The sequence below is a fragment of the Triticum dicoccoides genome, chromosome 4B (genome assembly GCF_002162155.2).
Source record: "Triticum dicoccoides isolate Atlit2015 ecotype Zavitan chromosome 4B, WEW_v2.0, whole genome shotgun sequence".
Classification (NCBI taxonomy): Eukaryota; Viridiplantae; Streptophyta; class Magnoliopsida; order Poales; family Poaceae; genus Triticum; species Triticum dicoccoides.
The window spans coordinates 476,334,317-476,361,634 of record NC_041387.1 but is presented as its reverse complement, the minus strand read 5'-3'; positions in this window follow the sequence as shown (position 1 = coordinate 476,361,634).

The following is a 27,318-nucleotide window of genomic DNA, read 5'->3' as shown; positions in this document are numbered from 1 at the left end:
TAAAAGTTTCAGCCAGAGAGAGACAAATACCTAGGCAACCTAGATTAAACAAGGTGGACGTTTTTGAGTTGAACAAAGTTCCAGTGGTATGTGAATTTCTAGATGTATTTCCAGAAGAACTACCAGGCATGCCACCAGACCGAGAGATAGAATTCAGCATTGAGCTAGCACCCGGAACCACTCCTATTTACAAGAAACCTTACAGAATGGCACCATCTGAATTGGTAGAGTTGAAGAAGCAAATAAAAGAATTATTGGAGAAAGGATACATACGAGCCAGCTCCTCACCTTGGGGTTCTCCAATTTTATTTGCCAAGAAGAAGGATGGAACAATGAGGTTGTGTATTGATTATCGAGCTCTCAACATGGTCACAATCAAGAACAAATACCCAATGCCCCAAATAAATGATTTATTCGATCAGCTCGCACAGGCCAAAGTCTTCTCGAAAATTGATTTGAGATCGGGATACCACCAGTTAAAAGTACGAACAGAAGATATTCCCAAGACCGCATTTACCTCCAGATATGGGTTGTATGAGTTCACCGTAATGCCTTTTGGGCTAACCAACGCCCCCGGATATTTTGTTCACCTCATGAACAAAGTATTTATGAAGTATATGGATAAGTTTGTTGTGGTGTTCATCGATGATATTCTGATATATTCCAAAACACCAGAAGAGCATGTTGAACATCTCAGGATTGTACTCGGAGAACTCAGGAAACATCAACTATACGCCAAATTCAGCAAATGTGAGTTTTGGCTAAGGCAAGTGGGTTTTCTGGGCCACGTGCTAACCCAAGAAGGTATTGCAGTTGATCCGGAAAAAGTCAAGGCCGTACTTGGCTGGAAACCGCCAGCTAACGTAACGGAGATACGGAGTTTCTTGGGAATGGCAGGCTATTATTGGAGATTTATTGAAGGATTCTCCACTATAGCAAAGCCCATGACACAATTGCTCAAGAAAGGCAAGAAATTTGAATGGACAGAAGCATGTGAGAAAAGCTTCCAAGAGCTAAAAAGAAAATTAACAACGGCACTAGTGCTAATTGTGCCAGATATACACAAGAACTTTGAGGTATATTGTGACGCATCCCGGAAAGGCCTCGGATGCGTATTAATGCAAGAAGGCAAGGTAGTTGCGTATGTCTCCAGACAACTACGCAAGCATGAGGAAAATTATCCCACTCATGACTTGGAATTGGCAGCAGTCATCCATGCACTCAAGGAATGGAGACACTTCCTACTTGGGAATCGTTGCGAGATATACACAGACCATAAGAGTCTTAAGTATATTTTCACACAGCCAGAGTTAAATTTACGGCAACGACGCTGGTTAGAATTGGTGAAAGACTATGATGTTGGAATCCACTATCATCCCGGAAAAGCAAATGTTGTGGCAGATGCACTTAGTCGAAATCCCAGCACAGACAATGACAATATCCCAAAATTGAGGCCAGTATTTCAACAAGAATTTGCCCGACTCAATCTAATAATGGTTACCGAGGGCAGTGTGTCGAATATAGAGCTACAACCTACACTAATGGAAAGTATCAAGGTAGCCCAGCACGGACACCCCAGCATTGAGGGCATAAAAAGAAAAGTGAGTTTGGGAAAAGCCTCAGAATTCAACATAGATGAGCAGGGAATATTGTGGTATGGAGAAAGGCTATGCGTACCAAATGTCAAGGACCTCAAACAGCAGATATTAACTGAAAGTCACACAGCTCCGTATTCAATTCATCCTGGAGGGACAAAGATGTACAAAGACCTTCAGAAAAAAATTTGGTGGCACGGTATGAAGAGAGATATAGCCACGTTCATTGCATGCTGTGACTCTTGTCAGCGTATCAAGGCCGAGCACCAGAAACCAGCCGGACTGTTACAGCCAAATAAGATACCCGAGTGGAAATGGGACGAGATTGGAATGGACTTTATCGTTGGACTGCCCCGATCACAACACGGAAACAATGCCATATGGGTCATAACCGACAGATTAACCAAGGTGGCACATTTTATTCCGGTAAAAACAACTTATACCACTCAGAGACTAGCCAGACTTTATCTTGCCCGTATCGTCTGCCTTCATGGAGTCCCTAAGACTATTATCTTCGATAGAGGCACACAGTTCGTCTCTGCATTCTGGGATCACCTACAACAGGCACTGGGAACCCAACTAGCCTTCAGTACTGCATACCATCCCCAGACTGATGGACAAACAGAACGCGTAAACCAAATCTTAGAAGACATGCTAAGATCTTGTGTCCTCACCTACGGGAACAGTTGGGAAGAAAGTTTGCCATATGCAGAATTCGCACACAACAGCAGCTATCAAGCCAGCTTACAAATGGCACCCTTTGAAGCTCTATATGGGAGAAGATGTCGTACCCTGCTAATTTGGTCAGAGACAGGAGACAGCCATATTTTTGGCCCAGATATGCTCAGAGAGGCCGAGGAGAAAGTTAAGACGATTAGAGAACGACTCAAAACAGCTCAAAGTCGACAAAAGAGTTATTACGACCGAAAGCATCGGGAAATCAGTTTTGAACCCAGAGAATTGGTATACCTGAGAGTTTCTCCTATGAAGGGTCTGCAACTATTCAAGATTAAGGGGAAACTAGCACCAAGATTCATCGGACCATTTCATATAGTGGCCCGGCAAGGCAAGGTAGCCTACCAGCTGGACCTGCCCGGAGACTTATCCGGTATCCACAACGTGTTTCACATCTCGCAGTTGAGAAAATACATAAGCAACCCAGAGAAGCAAGTTTCACATGAGTATATTGACGTACAACCAGACCTCACTTACCGGGAGCACCCGATAAAAATATTGGAAGAATCTGAGAGGAGGACCCGACAGAAAACTATTAAGTTTTTCAGAGTTCAATGGAGCAATCACACCGAGAATGAAGCAACTTGGGAGAGCGAGGACTTTCTTCGGACAGAGCACCAACACCTGTTTAAGGATCAGCTGAAATCTCGGGGACGATATTTTTCCTAAGGGGGTAGGTGCTGTGACACTCCAAAATTTTTGTGATTTTTTTTTCAGAAAGAACCCTTGCTTGGTTTGAAAGAAGGTCATTTAAACCCTTCCTAAAAACCATCTTCTAAGTTTGACCTCTCATAAATCCTTTTCCTGGTTTTGGTTTCATTTGAAATGAAAACCCCCTTTTTGTTTTGGGTTTTTATTTGGTTTTGATCCCTTCCAAATTTTACCATGCCACCCATGGTAAAATTTTCCCAAAACCTTTCCTCCCACTATAGTTCAACCCTAACATTCTGTCAAAACTAATAAAATCCATTTTTGGATTTTATTCCAACTTTTTCCCCTCCCAAAATAATTCTGTCTTCTCTTTTGAACCTTAGTGGATTACAAAGCAAGTACCCTAATACTCTTGATTTTTGACCTCAACTCAACACCCCTGGATAGTCCTTTGAACCCTCAACCCAGAACCATCTTGATCCACTCTTCTCATGTTCAAATATTTCAAATTACACTCACTGCAAGTTTGGACCAGATTTGCCAAATTTGGTGAAATTCATATCTATACCTCTCCAAAAATTCCACAAATATTCAGGCAGCCTCTAGGTGCAATGAGAGGCCCCTCCACCAAAAACCAGCTCAAGGAAAAATCCCTACATACCTGGAACATTCTGTCGAACACCTTGCATGCACTGTTCTAGCCATATTCAGAAAAATTCAGACATTCAATGTCTTTTTCCTTCGTCAGATTTCAGTCACGTGTCGACAGTGCACTCTGGCACGTTGCGCATGGCCCCTTCCCCCTGGACAGCACCCCGCACGTGCACTTGGAGCCTTCCTGGCGCCGGTGGCGCCCTGGCCCGCCTGCGCCGGCGTGTCCTGCGGCGGCCGTAGCGCCGTAGCGGCCGACAGAAAGCAGAACGGCGGCTCAACGCCATTCGGCGCCACCCAAGCGACCTGGTGGCTCCGCGTGGCCACCTCCTTGCCAGCGCACACATGCAGCGCCGTCGCCGTGGCGCGGCACGCGCAGAGCGCGTTCCCTGCCGCCGACGGGCCCACGCAGCCCCGTTCCGTCGAGCTCCCCATAAACCTCCGTATCGCGATGCGCTTAGCACCAAAATGGAGTCAGTGGACCCGCACGACGGCGCTCAACCTCTAAACCACCCCAACCAATGCCCTGCGCCACCGTAAACTTCGCCAGAGAATCCCGTTCTCGGCCACCGCCTCGGACCGCCTATATAAAGGGCTCCTGAGCTCGCCCTCGAGCACACACCCCCTTTGCACCTCACCAGCACCCTGCCAGGCCACCAGGGGGACCCCGAGGAGGTCCTCTTCCCTAGCTCCGGCCGCCCCGTTCCGCCTCGGCCTCCACCATGATTCACTCCGATGAGGCCATCTCCGGCGCCCTAATCACGTCAACTACCCCCTCATGCTACCGCAAGTCTAACCCCCTCCTCAATTTCATCTCCGCAGCACCCTCCGATGAGACCCACGACTGCCCGAACTGCCGTCCGCCGGAGCTAGGGCCGCCGTCGACACAATGCTCGCCGGCGACCACCACCACCACCAACAGACGCGGAACGGTGCACTAATCTCGAAGGTACACTCCGATCACCTTGCCTCGCTGTGGATCGCCGCCGGCGACCACCGCACCTCTCGGGCGCCGTCGCGCTCTGTTCCTCTGTTTGAACATTCAAACCCGACAGGTGGGGCCCGCCTGTCAGCCTCACAACCGTTGTTTTTATTTTTCTTAAACGAAACGTTATGTGTACTTTTACGCAGAACCCCCTGGAAGTTTTCTGTTTCATTAAAGATGAGTCCTTGGGTTAAAACACTTATAACTTTTTAACGGAAGGGAATTTTTGAGTGATTCTTCTTCTGTTCTCTTTAGATTTTTGTCTAGTTTTTTATCATATTTATTTGAAAAAAATTTGGAACACTTCTATGTACACTCACGGTATTTACATTACGTGCATATTTTCTTTATACCATAGATACCGGAGGAGGTGACGGAGCGGCAAACTTCGCACAGTTAGACTCCGACTACTCCGAACCAGGCAAGCATGTTTGAACTCTTGATATGATGAGTGTTGTTGCATGTTTGCATTTTAGTATAGTCGTGGCATGTTTATGAACATCACTTTGCATGATATATCTCATGCACATAATCGGAGAGTATGTTTTCGGAAAGCATTATGTTGTTGGACACATATTTGCAAAGCCATGTGTTGGTATGAGGATGGGTAAGATGGCAGTGTTGTGACATGCCAGTCTTATGCCGGATTATTTGACTTCCGTGTCGTCATGACACCATTCACATTCCCACTCATTCCACCCTATACTGTCACATGTTTTCCGAAAGGAATATGGCATAGTAAGTTGCAAATCGTTTTCCTGGTACACACCAAGTGGAGAGGCCGGGATGAGGGTTCCATGGCCCTGGATTAAAGCCCGTCATCCGGTCAGGGGGCATGGGTGTTTCCGGTTGGGACCGAGAGGGGGGCACCCCTTAGAGCGCACGTAAAGAAATTTGATCCCATGCTATTCGAGGTTGTGGCCTCCCCGTCTCAAAGTTTTTCTTGGACGTTGGCCAGGGTGATTCCTGGCAACATGAGGTGAAATGGGTGTGTACTAGTTAAATGTGTTTCTACCGAAAAACCATAAACGGAACTAGTCCTTCGTGACTACGGAAATCCGTTGGCTGTGTTCAGTTCTTCCAAACTCTGCAGAGTCTCAACCTTTCGATTATGTTGTACTTTGTTCGAGTACTATAACTATCTTATCTTGTCAGGTATCAGCCTCAGTGACAAAACTCCGGTGGGATTTATGTGTGATAAATCCTGTTAAAAGATTATTCTTGTGGATGGACTAATTGTTATTTACTTTTATTATAAGCCCTGTCTGCGATGTCGCTCAGACGTCCGACGGTGGCGGACCTGTTATTTACTTTTGTTATAAGCCCTGTCTGTGATGTCGCCCAGACGTCCGACGGTGGTATTTCTTTTAAAGCCCTGTCTGTGATGTCGCCCAGACGTCCGACTGCGGTATTTCTTTTAAAGCCCTTTCTGTGATGTCGCCCAGACGTCCGACTGTGGTATTTCTTTTAAAGCATTGCCTGTGATGTCGCCCAGACGTCTGATTGTGGCCTTTCTTTTAAAGCCCTTTATGTGATGTCGCCCAGACGTCCGACTGTGGCCTTTCTTTTAAAGCCCTTTATGTGATGTCGCCCAGACGTCCGACTGTGGCCTTTCTTTTAAAAGCCCTTTATGTGATGTCGCCCAGACGTCCGACTGTGGCATTTATTTTAAAGCCCTTTATGTGGTGTCGCTTAGACGCCCGACTGCGGCATGCATTTTTATTTATTTACCTTTCGAGGCGTCGCTCCAGACACCCGATCGGTTTTTCAGCTATTTATTTTATCTATCAAGTCCTGAAATTCTTACCATTGTTATGAGCATCATCCTTTATTCATGACGCATTCATGCATTCATTGATTGTATCTTTTGTCCGAACTGTCTTGCGAGTACTTTCAAGTACTCACCTGGCTTGTTGATTTGGCCAGATGCTGATGAAGGCGATCTCTTGGATGACGAGTTTGATAGCGAGTCCGACGCCTAGAGGAGTCCCAGTCAGTCTCGTGCGATCCTGTCTTGATCATTGTATTATCCGCTTCCGCAACCCCAAATAAATTCATCGAGCCTCACCTCGACGCTCGATGTACTGCCAGTAGAAGTCAAGTTATCCACCACCACTTTTCCCTCGAGCTAGTAGCATGCCACCCCACCCCTGTGTCATATCCGCCCATATGTACAATATTGGCGAGTTTGTAATAAATTGTTGAGCAACATCAGCTCAACCCTGTAATATATTTGATGCTACTGGTTCTCTGCTTATCAAGCTTTTGTCTACCAGAAAGGATGACTTTTCCTATACTGGGACTTAAAGATTGGTTTTCTCAATAAATATTTTTATTGAAAAACCGGTCGTGACAGATGATCTTAGCGGGAGGAAAATACTTAGAGATAAAAGCATCTTTGCACTTATTCCATGAATCAATACTATTCTTAGGCAAAGACAAAAACCAAGTTTTAGCACGATCTCTAAGTGAAAATGGAAATAACTTCAATTTAACAATATCATTATCCGTATCTTTCTTCTTTTGCATATCACACAAATCAGCAAAGTTGTTTAGATGAGTAGCGGCATCTTCACTAGGAAGGTGAGAGAATTGATCTTTCATAACAAGATTCAACAAAGCAGCATTGATTTCACAAGATTCAACATCATTAAGAGGAGCAATCGGAGTGCTAAGGAAATAATTATTATTGGTATTGGAAAAGTCATACAATTTGGTATTATCTTGCGCCATAGTGACAAACAATCCAACACACAAGCACACAAAAAGGCAAGCAAAAGAGAAAGGAGATTGGAAAAGAGAGGGCGAATAAAACGGCAAGGGTGAAGTGGGGGAGAGGAAAACGAGAGGCAAATGGCAAATAATGTAATGCGAGTGAGATGAGTTTGTGATGGGTACTTGGTATGTCTTGACTTGAGCGAAGACCTCCCCGGCAATGGCGCCAGAAATCCTTCTCGCTAACTCTTGAGCATGTGTTCGTTTTTCCCTTGAAGAGGAAAGGGTGATGCAGCAAAGTAGCGTAAGTATTTCCCTCAGTTTTTGAGAACCAAGGTATCATTCCAGTAGGAGGCTCCTCAAAAGTCCCACACACCTACACAAAAAAACAAGAACCTCGCAACCAACGCGATAAAGGGGTTGTCAATCCCTTCACGGAAACTTGCAAAAGTGAGATCTAATAGAGATAATAAGATAAGATATTTTTTTGGTATTTTTATGATATAGATTGGAAAATAAAAGATGCAAATAAAAGTAGATGGAAAACTTATATGATAAAAGATAGACCCGGGGACCATATGTTTCACTAATGGCTTCTCTCAAGATAGCATAAGTATTACGATGGGTGAACAAACTACTGTCAAGCGATTGATAGAAAAGTGCATAGTTATGAGATTATCTAGGCATGATCATGTATATAGGCATCACGTCCGTGACAAGTAGATCGAAACGATTGTGCATCTACTACTATTACTCCACACATTGACTGACTCCTGCCTGCATCTAGAGTATTAAGTTCATAAGAACAGAGTAATGCATTAAGAAAGATGACATGATGTAGAGGGATAAACTCATGAAATATGATATAAACCCCATCTTTTTATCCTCGATGGCAACAATACAATACGTGTCTTGCTTCCCCTGCTGTCACTCGGAAAGGACACCGCAAGATTGAACCCAAAGCTAAGCACTTCTCCCATTGCAAGAAAGATCAATCTAGTAGGCCAAACCAAACTGATAATTCGAAGAGACTTGCAAAGATAACTTAATCACACATAAAAGAATTTAGAGGAGATTCAAATATTTCTCATAGATAAACTTGATCATAAACCCACAATTCATCGGATCTCGACAAACACATTGCAAAAAGAGTTACATTGAATAGATCTCCAAGAAGATCGAGGAGAACTTGGTATTGAGATTCAAAGAGAGAGAAGAAGACATCTAGCTAATAACTATGGACCCGAAGGTCTGTGGTAAACTACTCACAACTCATCAGTGAGGCCTTGGAGATGATGTAGAGGCCCTCCGTGGTTGATTCCCCCGCCGGCGGAGCACCGGTGGAGGCTCTAAGATGGGATCTCGCGGATACAAAAGATTGCGGCGGTGGAATTAGGTTTTCGTGGTGCTCTCCGATGTTTTTAGGGTACGGGAGTATATATAGGCGAAGGAAGTACATCGGTGGAGCAACGATGGGCCCACGAGGGTGGGGGCTGCGCCGGGCACCCTCGTGGCCGCCTCGTTTGCATCTTGAGGTCCACTCCAAGTCTCCTGGATTGCGTTTGTTCCAAAAAAATCACTCCCGAAGGTTTCATTCCGTTTGGACTCCATTTGATATTCCTTTTCTTCGAAACACTGAAATAGGCAAAAAACAGCAATTCGGGCTGGGCCTCCGGTTAGTAGGTTAGTCCCAAAAATGATATAAAAGTGTAAATTAAAGCCCATAAATATCCAAAATGGGTAATATAATAGCATGGAACAATAAAAAATTATAGATACGTTGGAGATGTATCAGTTTGGTATATCGCGCAGAGGGCTAAAATACAAGCAAAGATACAGTTTAGACAGAGGCGGGTAAGTGAAAACTGAACAAGTAAGGCTTTGATACTTATGATTCGTCCAGGGGCTTAACCGTGGGAGCTCTCCTTGGGCTGTGTTCGGACTCTGAGTCCGAACTTACCGAGAGGGTAACCTTCTTCCTCTTCGGTGTCGCCTCCTCCGGATTCTCGGAGGCCGTCCTCTTCTTCCTCCTCTTCATGTGAGGGGAGTTTCTCTTCACTTCCTCCTCTTCCTCTTCGTCCCTGTCTTCCTCATGAGAGGAGACGACCTCAGTCTCTCTGGACACAGCGTCCGAAGGACCTCTGCGGCGGAGCCTGCCCTTGAGCTCCTTGCTCTTCTTCTTGCTCTTTTTCTCCGGCGCTTGGTAGGGCGCCGGGACCAGCATCTCCTCTAGCTGAGAGTGACTGGGTCTTCGGGCAACAGAGCTAGACTCTTGATCCGCTCCACCTTCTTTATCCAACCCTATAAAGAGGTGGACTGATAAGATTTGTATTGATCGAATATATAGACCGGACATATCTTCGGAAAATTAACACTTACCGGAGTGGCCGGATTTTCGGTATCGAGGCCGATGTCTTCGGTCTGCATGGGCCAGCTCTTCTGCGCCTTGAAAAGTAGCTTCCACATCCCCCTGTGCATCGTGTTGAGGAAGTGTTGCAGAGTTTGCGCTCCTCCGGATTGAACTCCCACATGGGGGAAGTCCGGCGTTGGCAGGGGAGGATGCAACAGAAGAGCATAATCTACACCACATTGGTGAGACCAACGTTCTTGCTCATCACGTTGGTGATACGCGTCTGCAGCATTTGCACCTCCATCTGGGACCCCCAGTTGAGGCCCTTTGCAGTCCAGGAAATGAGACTCATGGGGGGTCCGGATCTGAACTCCGGAATCGCCGCCTACTTGGTGCGACACGGCTCAGTAATATAAAACCACTCTTGTTGCCAGATCTTGACGGTCTCTGCGAAGGCCCCCTTGGGACATGTGGCGTTGGGCAACTTGATGGCCCCGCCACAGTCTGCATGTTACCCGCCGACCACCTTCGGCTTCACATTGAAGACTTTCAGCCATAGGCCAAAGTGTGGGGGGATGCGGAGTAAACCTCACACACGACGATAAACGCCAAGATGTGAAGGAAAGAGTTCGGGGCTAGATCATGGAAATCTAGCCCGTAATAGAACATGAGTCCCCGGACAAAGGGGTGGAGTGGAAAACCTAACCCTCTAAGGAAATGGGAGAGGAAAACGACCCTCTCATCGGCCTCCGGAGTGGGGATGATCTGACCCTTGGTGGGGAGCCTATGCGCGATGGTGGCGGCTAGGTATCCTGCGCTCTAGAGATCCTTTATCTCCTTCTCCGTGACGGAGGAGGCCCCCCACTTGCCCTTGGAACTGGATTCGGCCATGGTCGAAGGAAGAGGTGGTGGTGGTGGTGGTGGCGAGGAAGACGAAAACTTTTTGGGCGTTGAGAGCTTGGGAGATTGGAAGGCTGAGGAGATTGGAAGGCATGGGGAAGAAAGGAGAAATTCATTGCCCTCTTATAGGCAGTAAAAATATCAACCGTCCCCCCACTTATGCCTTGAAACTCGCCTGTTCCCAACGAAAGCATGTGCCGTAAATGGTTGGATTATCCAAATCTTATTGATGAGCAATCCCGTAATAAGTGGGCACGATCTCTGTTTTGACAGGATGGGCCAATGGGCCTTGACCTCGAAACACAGAACGTGGGGTGTGAAAACGGTTTAAAACGCTGAAGGGTCAAGTTTGATGCTTCACTGGAAAAAGTTGTCAGTAAAGACATTGTTCCTATTTTTTTATATCCCACCTTCGCGGCTAAGGATTGTGTTAATTATGCAAGGCCGAATACAATTCTTTTATGTAGGAAAGATGACGTATATTGTTCAGGGAACCCGCCTTGCAATGCCGAAGATAATATGCGTGTTGAACACATCATCATTGAAGACTGGGTTAGGGGCTACTGAGGGAGTCCTGGACTAAGGGGTCCTCAGGCGTCCGGTCTATTGGATATGGGCCAGACTAATGGGTTGTCAAGATACAAGGTAGAATACCACCTCTCGTGTCCCATAGGGACTCCCTATACATGGATGGCAAGTTTAGGTGTCCAGATATACTATTTCCTTTCTGTTAAACCGACATTGTACAACCCTAAGCCCCTCCGGTATCTATATAAACCAGAGGGTTATATCGGAGGTATGATCATAACATTGATAGGCTAGCCAAGCTAGGGTTTAGCCGTTATGATCTCAAGGTAGATCAACTCTTGTAACCCCTATACTCATCAAATATAATCAAGAAGGAGTAGGGCTTTACCTCCATTAAGAGGGTCTGAACCTGGTAAACATTGTGTCCCTTTTATCATTGTTACCATCGATCTTCAGACATACAGCTTGGGCCACCCTACCCGAGATCCACCGGTTTTGACACCGACACCCGTTCCTATTTATGAGGTAAAGGATGGAATAGTGAAATGGCATGCGCAAAATTGAGGAGACTGAAGGAAATATTCCCTAGAGGCAATAATAGAGTTGTTCTTTTATATTTCATTATTTCATGATAAATGTTTATTATTTATGCTAGAATTGTATTAACCGGAAACTTGATACATGTGTGGATACATAGACAAAACACCGTGTCCCTAGTAAGCCTCTACTAGAATAACTCATTAATCAAAAAATGGTTAAGTTTCCTAACCATAGACATGTGTTGTCATTTGATGAACATGATCACATCATTAGGAGAATGATGTGATGGACAAGACCCATCCGTTACCATAGCATATTGATCGTGAAGTTTTATTACTATTGCTTTCTTCATGTCAAATACATATTCCTTCGACTATGAGATTATGCAACTCCCCGATACCGAAGGAATGCCTTGTGTGCTATCAAACTTTACAACGTAACTGCGTGATTATAAAGACGCTCTACAGGTATCTTCGAAGGTGTTTGTTGGGTTGGCATATGTCGAGATTAGGATTTGTCACTCCGAGTATCGAAGAGGTATCTCTAGGCCCTCTCGGTAATGCACATCATAAGAAGCCTTGCAAGCAAAGTGACTAATGAGTTAGTTACAGGATGATGCATTACGGAACGAGTAAAGAGACTTGCCGGTAACGGGATCGAACTAGGTATGAAGATAACGACGATCGAATCTCAGATAAGTAATATACTGATGGACAAAGGGAATAACGTATGTTGTCATAACGGTTTGACCGATAAAGATCTTCGTAGAATATGTGGGAGCCAATATGAGCATCCAGGTTCCACTATTGGTTATTGACCGGAGAAGTGTCTCGGTCATGTCTACATAGTTCTCGAACCCGTAGGGTCGCACGCTTAACGTTCGTTGACGCTAGAGTAGTATTGGGATATTTGATGAGTGGTAACCAAATGTTGTTCGAAGTCCTAGATGAGATATTGGACGTCACGAGGAGTATTGGAATGGTTGAGAGGTAAAGATTTTTATATGGGAAGTCATATTTTGGGTTCTAGAAAATGGTGCAGTTTTTTCGGTATTATACCGGGAAGCTTCCAGAAGGTTCCAAAGAATTCCGGAGGGGTCCGAAAGTCCGCAAGTGGGTTCACCACGACCCAAGAGCTAGCATGGGATGCGGGGAGGTGCCCTGGCCTTATTGGGCTAGGCGCACCAAGTCCTCAAAAGCCCATGTGGCTAGGGAAGGTGAAAAAGGAAGGAGTCCTGGTAGGAATAGGATTGGAGTTGGAGTCCAAGTCCTCTCCCCCTTAGTTGCGCCCTAGGGCTTGGGGGGCTATTTTCCACGCTCCTCCACCTATATATAGAGAGGAGGGGGCACCCAAGAGGACACACCAAGCCCTTGGCGCCCCTCTGTCTCTCCCGTTACTCCGTAGTTCCACTGCCTCGTCCCGGCAACGCTTAGCGAAGCGCTGTCGGTGCTCCACCACCACCATCACCACCATGTCATCGTGTTGGTTGTGATCCCATCTACTTCTCCTCTCCTGCTTGCTGGATCAAGAAGGAGGAGACGTCATTGATCCGCATGTGTGCTAAACTCGGAGGTGTCGTCCGTTCTGCACTAGATCGGTTGGATCGTAATCGGATCACGAAGAGTACGACTACATCAACTGCGTGATAAATGCTTCTGCTTTCGGTCTACGAGGGTACATAGACACACTCTCTCCCTCTCATCTCTATGCATCTCCTAGATAGGCCTTGCGTGAGCATAGGATTTTTTTTGAAATTGCATGCTACATTTCCCAATAGTGGCATCCGAGCCAGATCTATGCATAGATGATATGCACGAGTAGAACACAAAGAGTTGTGGGCGGTGATAGTCATACTGCTTACCACCAACATCTTATTTTGATTTGGCGGTATTGTTGGATGAAGCGGCCCGGACCAACCTTACATGACCACGTTCATGAGACCGGTTCCACCAACAGACATGCAACTAGTTTTGCATAAAGGTGGCTGTGGGGTGTCTGTTTCTCCAACTTTAGTTGAATCGAATTTGACTGCGGCCGGTCATTGTTGAAGGTTAAAACAACAAATTTGATAAATCACCGTTGTGGTTTTGTGCCGTAGGTAAGAACGGTTCTTGCTAGAAGCCCGTAGCAGCCACGTAAAACTTGCAATAACAAAGTAGAGGACGTCTAACTTGTTTTTGCAGGGCATGCTCGTGATGTGATATGGTCAAGACATGATGTGATATACGTTGTTGTATGAGATGATCATGTTTTGTAAAAGTTATCGGTAACTGCCAGGAGCCTTATGGTTGTCACTTTTGTGACGCCCGGATAATTAGGCTACAGTAATCCCGCGTTAACGATACCACATCACCTCAGTTATTGTTGCTAACCTCGCGTTAGATCGAAACCGATTCGAATTCAAATTCAAAACCAATCAAACAATAAAAGTTTTCAAATATTAAAACTAAAATGTTCGGAGTGATCCGTCTAATGCATAGGTAATTATGGTGGAGAAACCTAAATTTAATAAAATGTTTAAGTGTTCAAAATAATTAAAACTGTAGGTTAAATAATAAAATAAATGCCTTTTGAATTTTATAAAATATTAAACTATTTTAGTTGGGATAAGAATTAATGTGCTAGTAGTTTATTTAAAAGTACCAATTTAGGTGTTAGTGATAAATTTTACTAAAACTAAATAAAGTGTAACTAAAATAAAATAGGAAAGAATAAATAAAAAGAAAGGAAATAAAACGAAGTAAAAACAAACAAACAAACCCCCCTGCCCCACTTGGCCTTAGCCCAACAGGCCTAGCCGGCCGGGCAGCGCCTCGGGGTCGTTCCCCCTTTCACTGCTATAGCGCCCGAGCGCCCGAGCGCGCTCCCGCCAGACCACCTCGTCGGCGGCGCTGAAGAGGATAAGGGCAAAGCCACGGGCTCCACTCGTCTCCCCACGCCACTTGCCCCCTCGCCCTCCCCCGAAACCCTAGCGCGCCCACAATCCCCCTCTCGTCCCCTTCCTCGCCTCTGTTCGAGATGCTCGAGCGCCCCCGTCGCCGTCGATTGCCGTAGCTGTGGCCACCGTCGTCCGTTCGCCGCCCCGGCAAGTCCTACAGCTCCGCCGTGGTCCTCTGCTTCCACTACACCGCTGGATCGAGCCCCGGAGCCCCTCGCGTCGCTGCACTCTTCTTCTTCTCCGGCTCGGCCATCGCATCGTCCTCGTCCTTGATCTACGCCACCGGTCCTCCCCGAGCCCTCTGCCCAGACCCCACGCTCCCTCGGTGAACCTCTGCGCCGGATGCGCCCTTCCCTACTGAGGGAGTCCTGGACTAGGGGGTGTCCGGATAGCCGAACTATCATCATCGGCCGGACTCCAAGACTATGAAGATACAAGATTGAAGACTTCGTCCCGTGTCCAGATGGGACTTTCCTTGGCGTGGAAGGCAAGCTTGGCGATACGGATATGTAGATCTCCTACCATTGTAATCGACTCTGTGTAACCCTAGCCCTCTCCGGTGTCTATATAAACCAGATGGCTTTAGTCCGTAGGACGAACAACAATCATACCATAGGCTAGCTTCTAGGGTTTAGCCTCTTTGATCTCGTGGTAGATCCACTCTTGTAACACACATCATCAATATTAATCAAGCATGACGTAGGGGTTTACCTCCATCAAGAGGACCCGAACCTGGGTAAAACATCGTGTCCCTTGCCTCTTGTTACCATCCGCCTAGACGCACAGTTTGGGACCCCCTACCCGAGATCCGCCGGTTTTGACACCGACACCTACCTCCTCTGTTCGTTTGTAGCGACCATTCCACGCTCACCCGAACGCGCCGCCACCTAGCCTCGTTGCCGGCGTGGCCACGGTGACCATTTGGTCTCGTGCGTGCCAATGTTCCGCTTCACGCGTCGAGTAGGCACCATAGGCACCTCGTGTAGCTTGCTTTGCGCCCCGTAGCCCCATTCCCGTACCTCGCCCGAAGAACCTCGCCGCTGATGAGCTTGATGCGCTCAGCTCCGGCCATCGCAGCCTCCGCCACCGTCACAGATCGCTCCGTCGCCGTCTTGCCGTTCGAACGAGCCCGGCCGCGCCCAAAATGGTGCGGTGTGGACGAATCCCGCAGCTCTCCCGATCGCTCCGCTGTTGGAATGGTCGCCGGAGTTAGATCCGACGCGTCTCCGGTGGGTGCCGAGCTGGCACCCACGTGGCACCGCCTGGGCCACTGGCTGGTGGGCCCAGGGCCCCCTTTTGAACTGTTAACTTGGGTCAACGCTGACGTGGCCGCCCCCTGTGTCTATGACATGTGGGTCTCGAATGAATAAATGAATTAAAATAAATAAATAAACTGTTAGTTAGTTAGTTGGTTAATTAAAGTGCTAAACACCCACTAACTAGTGGGCCCACCTGCTAATTAGGCTAATTAAAACCAACTCTGTTTAGTTAGTTCAGTCAATGACACGTGGGTCCCACTGGACCCACAGGCCAGATTTGACTCAGTCAACCGCACAGTTGACTGATGATCTCAGCATTGCATCATGTTGACATCAGCAGACACTATTCTGGATAATGTTAGAATTAAATAATTAAATAAATTCTAAAAATGATTAAAACTTTAGAAAATCATATAAAATAATCCGTAACTTGGATGAAAATACTTTCTACATGAAAGTTGCTCAGAACGACAAGACGAATCCGGATACGCAGCCTGTTCGTCCGCCACACCTCCCTAGCATAGCAAACACGCGACTTTCCCCCTCCGGTTCACCTGTCCGAAAACGCGAAACACCGGGGATACTTTCCCGGATGTTCCCCCTTTCACCGGTATCACCTACTACCGCGTTAGGGCACACCTAACTCCGCTCATAGTCATGTCATGCATCGTCATGCATTTGTTTGCATTGTATTTATTGTCCCCCCCCCTCTTCTCTCGCTAGACACAGAGACCGACGCCGCTGCTACCCAGTACGACTACGGAGTTGACGACCCCTCCTTGCCAGAGCAACCAGGCAAGCCCCCCCCCCCTTGATCACCAGATATTGCCTATTCTTCTCTATACTGCTTTGCATTAGAGTAGTGTAGCATGTTACTGTTCGGTTACTCCTATTCTGTTGCATAGCCTGTCATTGTTGCTACATCTATTGATACCTTACCTGCAATCCTAAATACTTAGTATAGGATGCTAGTTTATCATCTGTGGCCCTACATTCTTGTCGGTCTGCCTTGTTATACTATCGGGCCATGATCACTTGGGAGGTGATCACGGGTATATACTATACATATATACATACTACAGATGGCGACTAAAGTCGGGTTGGCTCGAAGAGTCCCCGCGAGTGATTCACGGATTGGGGGCTGAAAGGACCTTTGTCCCGACGGCCCTCTGTGTGGATCTTTGTGGCGGAGCGACAGGGCAGGTTGAGACCACCTAGGCGAGAGGTGGGTCTGGCCCTGGTCGGCGTTCGCGGTTGCTTCATAATAACATGCTTAACGAGATCTTGGTATTTGATCTGAGTCTGGCCACTGGCCTATACGCACTAACCAACTACACGGGAAAGATATGGGCACTCGACGTCGTGGTATCAGCCGAAGCCTTTTAGACGTCAGCGACTGAGCGGCGCGCGCCGGATTGGAACGTAAGCCTGCTCTTGTATTAAGGGGGCTAGTTCTGCTTTCGTCCGCCCATGCAACGTGCAGGTGTGCAATGGGAGATGGGCCCAGACCCCTGCGTGCATAGGAGTTAGACCGGCGTGCTGACCTCTCTGTTAGGCCTAGGTGGGGCTGCGACGTGTTGATCTTCCGAGGCCGGGCATGACCCAGGAAAGTGTGTCCGGCCAAATGGGATCGAGCATGTTGGGTTATGTGGTGCACCCCTGCAGGGAAGTTGATCTATTCGAATAGCCGTGTCCCTCGATAAAAGGATGACCCGGAGTTGTACCTTGACCGTATAACAACTAGAACCGGATACTTAATAAAACACACCCAGACAAGTTCCACAGACAACCCGGTGATCGCTTTTCCACAGGGCGACGAGGGTAGGATCGCCGGGTAGGATTATGCTATGCGATGCTACTTGGAGGACTTTAATCTACTCTCTTCTACATGCTGCAAGATGGAGGCTGCCAAAAGCGTAGTCTTCGATAGGACTAGCTATCCCCCTCTTATTTTGGCATTCTGCAGTTCAGTCCACTGATATGGCCTCCTTACACTTATACCCATGCATATGTAGTGTAGCTCCTTGCTTGCGAGTACTTTGGATGAGTACTCAATGTTGCTTTGCTCCCTCTTTTCCCCCGTTTTCCTCTTCTTCTCGGATGCCGCAACCAGACGTTGGAGCCCAGGAGCTAGACGCCACCGTCGACGACGACTACTACACTGGAGGCGCCTACTACTACGTGCAGGCTGCTGATGACAACCAGGAGTAGTTTAGGAGGATCCCAGGCAGGAGGCATGTGCCTCTTTCGATCTGTATCCCAGTTTGTGCTAGCCTTCTTAAGGCAAACTTGTTTAACTTATGTCTGTACTCAGTATTGTTGCTTCCGCTGACTCGTCTATGATCGAGCACTTGTATTCGAGCCCTCGAGGCCCCTGGCTTGTATTATGATGCTTGTATGACTTATTTATGTTTTAGAGTTGTGTTGTGATATCTTCCCATGAGTCCCTAATCTTGATCATACAAGTTGGCGTGCATGATTAGTGTATGATTGAATCGGGGGCGTCACAACTTTATTGTATGGAATGCAAACACCATGTAATTGCTTTACTTTATCACTAAGAGGTAGAGATAGTTGTAGAAGAAATAGTTGGCGAGACGACCATGATGCTACGATGGAGATCAAGGTGTCGAGCCGGTGACGATGGAGATCATGACGATGCTTTGGAGATGGAGATCAAAAGGATAAGATGATGATGGCCATATCATGTCACATATTTTGATTGCATGTGATGTTTCTTTTATGCATCTTATTTTGCTTAGTACGGCGGTAGCATTATAAGATGATCCCTTAACTAAAATTTCAAGGTTTAAGTGTTCTCCCTGAGTATGCACCGTCGCGATAGTTCTTCGTGCTGAGACACCACGTGATGATCGGGTGTGATAGGCTCTACATTCACATACAACGGGTGCAAGACAGTTTTGCACATGCGGATTACTTGGGTTAAACTTGACGAGCATAGCATGTACAGACATGGCCTCGGAACACTCGAGACCGAAAGGTCAAACGTGAGTCATATAGTAGATATGATCAACATAGTTTTGTTCACCATTCATGACTACTCCATCTCACGTGATGATTGGACATGGCTTAGTTAATTTGGATCATGTATCATTTAGATGACTTGAGGAATGTCAATCTAAGTGGGAGTTCTTAAGTAATATGATTAATTGAACTTAATTTATCATGAACTTAGTCCTGATAGTATTTGCAAATTATGTTGTAGATCAATAGCCCGCGTTGTAGCTCCACTATATATTTTTTGATATGTTCCTAGAGAAAACTAAGTTGAAAGATGATAGTAGCAATGATGCAGACTGGGTCCATGATCTGAGGATTATCCTCATTACTGCATGAAAGAATTATGTCCTTGATGCACCGCTACGTGACAGACCTATCGCAGGAGCAGATGCAGACGTTATGAATGTTCGGCAAGCTCGATATGATGACTACTTGATAGTTTAGTGTGCCATGCTTTACGGCTTAGAATCGGGGCTTCAAAGACATTTTGAACGCCCCGGAGCATATGAGATGTTCCAAGAGCTGAAATTGGTATTTCAGACTCATGCCCATGTCGAGAGGTATGAGACCTATGGCAAATACTTTGCCTACAATATGGAGGAGAATAGCTCAGCTAGTGAGCATGTGCTCACAATGTATGGGCACTACAATCCCTTGATTCAAGTGGGAGTTAATCTTCTAGATAAGATAGTGATTGACAGAGTTCTCTAGTCACGATCACCAAGCTACTAGAACTTCGTGATGAACTATAATATGCAAGGGATGACAAAAATGATTCCCTAGCTTTTTGCAATGCTGAAATCGGTGAAGGTAGAAATCAAGAAAGAGCATCAAGTGTTGATGGTTAACAAGACCACTAGTTTCAGGAAAAAGGGCGAGGGAAAGAAAGGGAACTTCAAGAAGAATGGCAAGCAAGTTGTCACTCCCGTGAAGAAGCCCAAAGCTGGACCTAAGCCTGAAACTAAGTGCTTCCATTGCAAGGGAAATGGTCACTGGAAGCGGAACTACCCCAAATATTTGGCGGATAAGAAGGATGTCAAAGTGAACAAAGGTATATTTGATATACATGTTATTGATGTGTACCTAACTAGTGCTCGTAGTAGCCCCTAGGTATTTGATACATGTTTAGTTGCTAAGATTAATAACTCGAAATAGGAGTTGCAGAATAAATGGAGACTAGTTGAGGGTGAAGTGATGATGTGTGTTGGAAGTGGTTCCAAGATTGATATGATCATTATTGCACATTTCCTATATGGGTTTAGTGTTGAACCTAAATAAATGCTATTTAGTGTTTGCGTTGAGCACGAACAAGATAGGATCGTGTTTATTGCAATACATTTATTCATTTAAGACAGAGAATAATTGTTATTCTGTTTACATGAATAAAACCTTCTATGGTCATACAACCAATGTGAATGGTTTATTTAATCTCGATTGTAGTGATACACATATTCATAATATTAATGCCAAAAGATGCAAAGTTGATAATGATAGTGCAATATACTTGTGGCACTGTCGTTTAGGTCATATTGGTGTAAAGCGCATGAACAAACTCCATGCCAATGGGCTTTTGGAATTACTTGATTATGAATCATTTGATGCTTGCGAACCATGCCTCATGGGAAACATGACTAAAACTCCGTTCTCCAAAACAATGGAGCGAGACAGTGACTTATTGGAAATAATACATATGGATGTATGCGGTCCAATGAGTGTTGAGGCTCGCGGCGGGTGTCAGTGTCAAAACCGGCGGATCTCGGGTAGGGGGTCCCGAACTGCGCGTCTAAGGCTAATGGTAACAGGAGACTGGGGACACGATGTTTTACCCAGGTTCGGGCCCTGTCGATGGAGGTAATACCCTACTTCCTGCTTGATTGATCTTGATGATATGAGTATTACAAGAGTTGATCTACCACGAGATCGTAGAGGCTAAACCCTAGAAGCTAGCCTATGGTATGATTGTTGTTGTCCTACGGACTAAACCCTCCGGTTTATATAGACACCGGAGGGGGCTAGGGTTACACATAGTTGGTTACAGAGAAGGAGATCTATCATCTGAATCGCCAAGCTTGCCTTCCATGCAAAGGAGAGTCCCATCCGGACACGGGACGAAGTCTTTAGTCTTGCATCTTTATAGTCCAACAGTCCGGCCAAAGTATATAGTCTGGCTGTCCAGATACCCCCTTATCTAGGACTCCCTCAGTAGCCCCTGAACCAGGCTTCAATGACGATGAGTCTGGCGCGCAGATTGTCTTCGGCAATGCAAGGCGGGTTCCATCTCCGAATACTCCAAGGTAAATTTCAAACACTTAAGTGGTGTCCGGCTCTGCAAGACAAATTTCACATACCATCATAGAGAGAACAATAATCCACAAATCTAATCCGCCAACAACTCTTCGTGGCGTGACATCATGCCACGGCCTGGCTTTTATTCGAACCGTTTCTTACAACCAGCTACCGCACAGATTGTGAGGCGGCTTTCTTGGCACGTCTTGTCGAAGCAGAGATTGTGTCCCCCTTATCGTGGGATCCTCATCAATATGGGTATGGGTAACCCAACCGTGCCATCAATTGTGGCGCTTGGAAAATGAGTAATTTTGACAGGCAAGTGGGGAGGCGCACATTTTTTCACCGTCTTTATAAAGGGATAAGGATCCCCCGTTTTCACCCACGCCTTCTTCCTCCTTTGCTCATCCGTTCTCGCACTCCCGAGCCCTAGCGCCCAAGTTCTCACCTTCTCCGTAGGACCATCCGCAGCATGTCCGGAGCGGGAGGCAAGTGGCTGGCCTCCTCCGTCACAGAGGAGGACATTACCAAGCTTTGGGCGGCCGGATACCTGGCCGAAAACATCGCGCACAGGCTTCCAGCCGAGGGACAAATCACACCCACCCCAAAGTCTCGGGAAAGAGTAGTATTCCTCCCTCATTTCATCCGTGGACTAGGATTTCCACTCCACCCGTTCGTCCGCGGGCTCATGTATTACTACAGGCTAGATTTTCATGATCTGGCCCCAAATTTTGTCCTCAACATCTCGGCGTTCATCGTCGTGTGTGAGGCCTTCCTCCGCATCAAGCCCCACTTCGGCATGTGGCTGAAGACCTTCTGCGTGAAGCTGAAGATCATGAGCAGCCAGCAGGCGGAGTGTGGAGGTGCCATGGTGGGCAAAATGCCCAACATTACATGGCTCGACGGTTCCTTTGTGGAGACCATGAAAGGGTGGCAATCAGGGTGGTTCTACATCACCGAGCCGCATGACGCCAACTAGGCGGCCGCCCCCAAATTCCGATCTGGAATCCCCATGCGGCTCACCTCTTGGGAAAAGAAGGGCCTGGCCTGGGGCGAACCTATGGAGCTGACCGGACTCGAGACCTGCATCAAGAGTATGAGGGACAAGAAGATCAAGCTTGTCAACGTGGTCCAGGTCATGCTCGTCCGCCGGATTCTCCCATGTCAAAGACGGGCATTCAATATGTGGGAGTTCGATCCGGCCGAACACTAGATGCTGCATGAGCTCTTTGACACGATGCATATGGACGTCTGGAAGGTGTTGTTCAAGACCGGCGAAGTTCCTCCTCCCATTTCCAAGGACCGCGGGCTTAGCGCAAAGCGCCTCGCCAATCCGGTAAGTCCTCTAACCATCACAAGATGTACCTTTCCCAGCATATTCGTGGGAGGATTTTAAGTCATCATGCTGACAAAACAGGAATACATGGAGACGGCGGAGCAGATCGACTGTCTGGCTCCGCTGCCCGAAGATCCAGCAACCGCACTCCTGATGGAGATGCTAGTTCCGGTGCCATACATGGTGCCGGAGAAAAAGGCCGAAAAGAAGGCCACGGGGACCAGGAAGGGTCTCCGGCGCGAGGTTGCACCGGACGCCTCACCCAAAGATGATGAGGCGCACTCCTCCCACGAAGGGGAGGAGAAGAAGAGGAAGGCCGCCCCATCCGGGGAGGCCGAAAGGTCCAAGAAAGCGGCCGCGGGGACCAGGAAAGGTCTCCGGCGCAGGGCTGTGGTAGACTCATCGTCTGAGGACGCCGAGACAGTTTCCTCCCATGGAGATGGGGGGAAACATGAAGAAATGCCCCCTCCCCTCACTGGGGAGGAGAAGAAAAGGAAAGCCTCCCCACAGGGGGAGGCTAGGACACTGAAGAAGAGAAAGGCGTACCTTCCGGATCACTCCACCACGGCGGCCTATAGCGAGGAGGACTGGCTGCCAAGGGGCAAGCCCCGGGAGAAGTCGTAAGTATCCGCACTCCGTAGTACTTTTCATGCGACTTTAACTTCATAGTTTGTAATAACGTCGAACACGTATATGCAGTCCGGCTGGGTCCAATCTTGGGGTATCCTCTTCGGAAGGGTCTTTGAGTGAGTCGGAGATGAATTCACTCCCGACGGCCACCTCCCCACGACCTGCGGATGACACCAAGGTGTTGTCCCAAAGGATATCAAAGCAGGGGGAGAGGGTTCTGGAGACGCCCCAAGGCGAAATCCCCGATGCCAGGCACATGGGGGGTAAGACCCCCATGGATTATGCGGACGGGAGCCACAACAAGCCTGGCTCCCAACCGGTTACTGCGCCGGAGCCTCCAAAGGCTCCGGATTCCAGTAGGCAGCCCCTCGCGGAGGCATCAGATAATTTGTTGGAAGTGCTTCGAGGCGCTTCCATTAACGAAGAGCACTGTACTCTTATGAGTACGGTGATTGATAAGGTTCGGTTCGCAAAAAGCAGATTGATCGAAGCCCGCACCAGCCTCCTAACAGGCTTTGAGGCAAGTAACGAAAAAGTGTGAGAAAATATCACCCAATAAACAGTAGCCCTTGATGCTCTATTTGGTGTTCGGAAAGAAAAGCCAAACGGAGGGTCAATGTTTAATCCGCAGGAGTCTAATATTACGTGTCTATGTTAATGATCAGGCGTTGCTGCTGACCGCCGCTGCGCGCACAGCTGAGGTCGCTGGACTCAGGGAGGACCTGGGGCAAGCCGAAGAAGAGCTCGGCCTTGTGAAGAGGAAGCTCGAGGAGAACAAAGGTAAGTGATACCCCATTCATATGTAGAGGAGAAAAATTGATGATGCTAACAAAAAGCATCATGATTTTTAATAGGGGCCACGACCGAAGTGGCGGCCTTGAAGAAAGCGCTGTCCGAGGCCGAAGCCAGGGCAGCCACAGAGCGCACCAAGCGTGAAAAGCAAGATGCTTGGGTGGGGGAGGTACAACAAGAGCTCCAGGAGTTCGGCAAGAAGTTTGAGTCCTTGGAGCATGACTTCAAGACACAAGCGTCCGAGCTTGCCAAAGCCCTCGAGAGTGCAAAAGATGCCAAGGCCGAAGCCCAAAAGGCCCTCCAAGAAGTCCAGGCGACCAAGAAGATAGCGGCGGGTAAGGCATTCATTATGCAGAGCAAGCATGTGGAGGAGACCTTTCTTTTACTTAACCGAATTCGGAGCTCTCCAGTGGCCTTCGCAGATCTGCCACGCAGCATATCGGATGCCATGGAGTTCTACCAAGCCGAGGAAGGGAGCTCAACGGAGAAGTTTTTTTTGTCCCAGCATGCCGAGGCCGAACATCCGATGCCATTGAGTGACCAACTGAAGCAATTAGTTGAACTCCACAAGCCGTCCGAACTGGCCATGAAGGGCTTGATAGTCCAGATGTGGCCTGGTGAGCCTCTTCCCGACAGCTACTTTGGCCTTATAAAGTGGATGGTAAATGCTTGTCCACGGCTTGAGGTTATCAAGTGATCCGTCTGTATTGAGGGTGCCCGCCGGGCCTTTGCCCGCGCGAAGATGCATTGGGCCAAACTGGATGCTGAGAAGCTGGTGAAGGATGGACCCTCAGAGGGTAAGGAGCATCGCTACCCCGAGAAATATTATGATGGTGTTATGAAAATCGCTCGCCTTGTGGCCGATGAATGCGCCCAGAACACAATCTTTGAGTGAATGTACTCATGTCATCTTTGTAATATGAGAATGAGTTTGTTTGCATTATATAACGCTTTGTTGATTTAAAATATTACCTTCTGTGCGGCCGTTTATAAAATTCTGAAAGTAGGCCAGTCGTCGGCTTCTGCCCCCTTGTAACTAGTACTAGGGTGTTCGTGGAAAACCCAAACACTCTTTATCCAAATTTTTGTTCCTTCAAGGAGGTGTTCAGCGCAGCGAACAAGGCAATCAGACTATGCGGCTTTATAACTATCACTTAGCCATAGAAGTCTACAATTTTAAATTTTGACGAAGCCCCTAGTATTCGGAAGGCCGAATTGGGGCGCTATACACGCCTAAATCGGACGAGGCCGATTCCTCGCCTGAAGCGGAAAAAATCTTTAAGGATTTTGAACCTCTCGAACAGCGACCATCTCTCGCCGCATCATGACAGTCAGTTTTCGGCTTTCTCTACTGAGGTGCTCGTCCGGAAGAACCGGGAGACAATCGCATAGTTCTCCCTACGCTACCTTAGCCAATATAACGGAACGTAAGGTACCAAAACAAGGGAGCCGGGCTAACCCAACTATTGACCCAAGACATGATTCGGAGCTGATGCATATAATGCTATAAGTTCGGGTTGCCGCACTATCGAAAGTGTTCGAACTTTTCTTGTCATGTTATGGGGCTCAATAAAAAGCCCCTGGCAAACTAATCGTACCAAAGTGTACGGATGCAATATTAAATAAATATTTCAGGGAAAATATAAGATAGTAATGAGAAGCTGACGTTGTATACTATTTCCTGTTGTCATTTGGATAATACGTCAAGGCGTATGTGTACAATTAATGCGTGAAGCAGAAAAAAAAGAAAATAGGACTATTTGACATGTCCTATCCGAAGGCAGGCTGCATGCGGGTATGTAAAACAGGTATAACGGTCATTAACAGATACCACCTGGGTATTCCCTTGTGTGCAAAGCCTCTTGCCTTCTTGGTGTTCCCACCTATGATGAGTCCGATAGTCCGGTTCTCTAAAGGGGCTGCCCGAAAGTAGGGTCCTGAAAGAAAGAAAAAGGGTATGCGGGCCTCGTGGCGGCTGAACCGCACTGTAGGCCGCATCGTCGTCTCGCCTCCACCTATGCCCATGGTATTTTGAGTGCATAGTTATATACACGTGGAACTAATGCCGTCTGACTGGGGCTGGGGCAGAGGCCGGATTGCTAATCGAGCTCTTGGCATGCCTGATGTTCCTGTTGCGGGGTGCTCCGGACTCGCTTGACGGTGTTCGGGGTTGTCATCGCCGAATTGGCTGTCTGCCGAAGGAGGCTGTTTGTACTTCTGCCGTGAGGGCTGCAATGTGCTCTTCCGTACGGAGGGAGCGGTCTGTGTTTCCATTGACTGTTATAATCCCGCGAGGTCCTGGCATCTTGAGCTTAAGGTATGCATAGTGGGGTACCACATTGAATCGAGCGAACGCGGTTCGTCCAAGTAGCGCATGATAGCCACTATGGAAAGGGACGATATCAAAGATTAACTCCTCGCTTCGGAAGTTATCCGGAGATCCGAAGACCACTTCCAGTGTTATTGAGCCCGTACAGCGGGCCTCTACCCCTGGAATTACACCTTTAAAGGTGGTTTTGGTGGGTTTGATCCGCGAGGGATCGATGCCCATTTTGCGCACTGTGTCCTGATAAAGCAGGTTCAGGCTGCTGCCACCGTCCATAAGGACTCGCGTGAGGTGGAATCCGTCGATGATTGGATCAAGGACCAATGCGGCTGAGCCGCCATGACGGATACTGGTAGGTTGGTCCCTACGATCGAAGGTGATCGGACAGCATGACCATGGGTTGAACTTTGGGGTGACTGGCTCCATCGCGTAGACGTCCCTTAGTGGACGCTTTCGTTCTCGTTTGGGAATGTGGGTGGCATAGATCATATTTACCATTTTCACCTGGGGGGGAATTTCTTCTATCCCCCAGTGTTCGGACGTCGGGGCTCCTCGTCATCATCGATGTGCAGCCCCTTGTCCTTGTTTTCGGCATTCAACTTGCTGGCCTATTTGAACACCCAGCAATCTCTATTAGTGTGATTGGTTGGTTTGTTGGGGGTGCCGTGAATCTGGCACGAGCGGTCGAGTATGCGGTCCAGACTGGACGATCCCGGATTGTTTCTTTTGAACGGCTTTTTCCGCAGACCGTATTTTGAGTTGGTGAATCCCGCATTGACTGTCGTATCTTCGGTGTTGTCACCATTATTCTGAAGCTTAAGTCTATTGCGCCATGGCTTTCTATCGCGGACGTCTGAAGTGCCGGAGTTTCTTAGCGTGGTGCTACTGCGAGCCAGCCAGCTGTCCTCGCCCATGCAAAAGCGGGTCATGAGTGTCGTGAGGGCCGCCATGGACTTCGGTTTTTCTTGGCCAAGGTGTCAGGCGAGCCACTCGTCACGGATATTATGCTTAAAGGCCGCCAAGGCCTCGGCGTCCGGACAGTCGACAATTTGGTTCTTTTTAGTTAGGAACCGAGTCCAG